This window comes from Aplysia californica, unplaced genomic scaffold (assembly GCF_000002075.1).
Source record: "Aplysia californica isolate F4 #8 unplaced genomic scaffold, AplCal3.0 scaffold00507, whole genome shotgun sequence".
NCBI classification, from domain to species: domain Eukaryota; kingdom Metazoa; phylum Mollusca; class Gastropoda; order Aplysiida; family Aplysiidae; genus Aplysia; species Aplysia californica.
The window spans coordinates 222604-223602 of NW_004797777.1; the positions used below are offsets into that span (position 1 = coordinate 222604).

General features: G+C 42.1%; 1 protein-coding gene across 1 annotated transcript in view; it reads right to left on the reverse strand.

Moving 5' to 3' along the window:
* LOC101853186 (neuronal acetylcholine receptor subunit alpha-9-I) overlaps nt 1–999 on the reverse strand; it is a gene marked incomplete at its 5' end in the record, with an annotated part of 4419 nt that overhangs the window by 3041 nt on the left and 379 nt on the right.

Below are 999 nucleotides of genomic sequence, written 5' to 3' on the forward strand. Positions count from 1 at the left end.
TTATCATCATCATCATCATCATCATCATCATCATCATCATCATCATCATCATCATCATCATCATCACACATATGACCTAAACAAAACACCCTAGGCGTCAGAGTGCAGCTCAGACAAAGACGTTATGACGAAATCCTCCGATGATAGCCGGTTCCTTGACACCTTCCGACCCCGACACCACACATCTAAGGTCTGTGTAATCTCCTCATTATCCTTACGAGAAGTCACAGAAGTATGGACCAAATATATGTGCGGCATCAGGATGAAATCAGGTGCTCGTCAAAATGATGACATTTTTGAAAAGGGGATTTTTCTGACTGTTTGGACACTTTTTTTCCTTATAATTTTCCTTTTTTTATCAACACCTTTTACAGCCATCTAAAAAGCACATTTATGTTTGGATTTTACTGAAAAATATTGATTAAAGGCACCCCAAAAATGCAATGATCTCAAAAATGCTCTCAAGCTATGGTAATTATCAAACTTTGGCGGCCATTTTGTTGCTAATTCTACCTCTGAAACCAGGCCGCCCTGGCCTTCTTCTGTCGCAAAAACCTCGACTTCCTTTCAACATAGATGAACATTGTTCTTACGAAAAGAAAGGCAACTGAACAGGCTTTAAAATGATACAAATAACCCCATATGCCCAAAATTTGACGAGCGCCTGATTCCACCACATCGTGACAGATATTCAGAAGTAATAATTAAGGCTGCACCCCCTTCCCCCACCCCTTCCCAACCCAAAGCTATTGCGAAATTGTTTCTGTCAATGTACAAGGAACATGTATGTCGTTTTCAGAGAATTTCCCAAAGTGAGACCAAGGTATAACAGGGGAATCGTTGGGAGAAATCTTTTATAATACCACTGCTTGCAGATTCCACTCCCCATTCATCACACCCACTACTTTCCCACTTCCCCACCCAACAATACCCCCCTACTACCCCACCCACCCCTCCTCTCACCAACAATACCCCCTTCTTCCCCTCACCTCATCACCT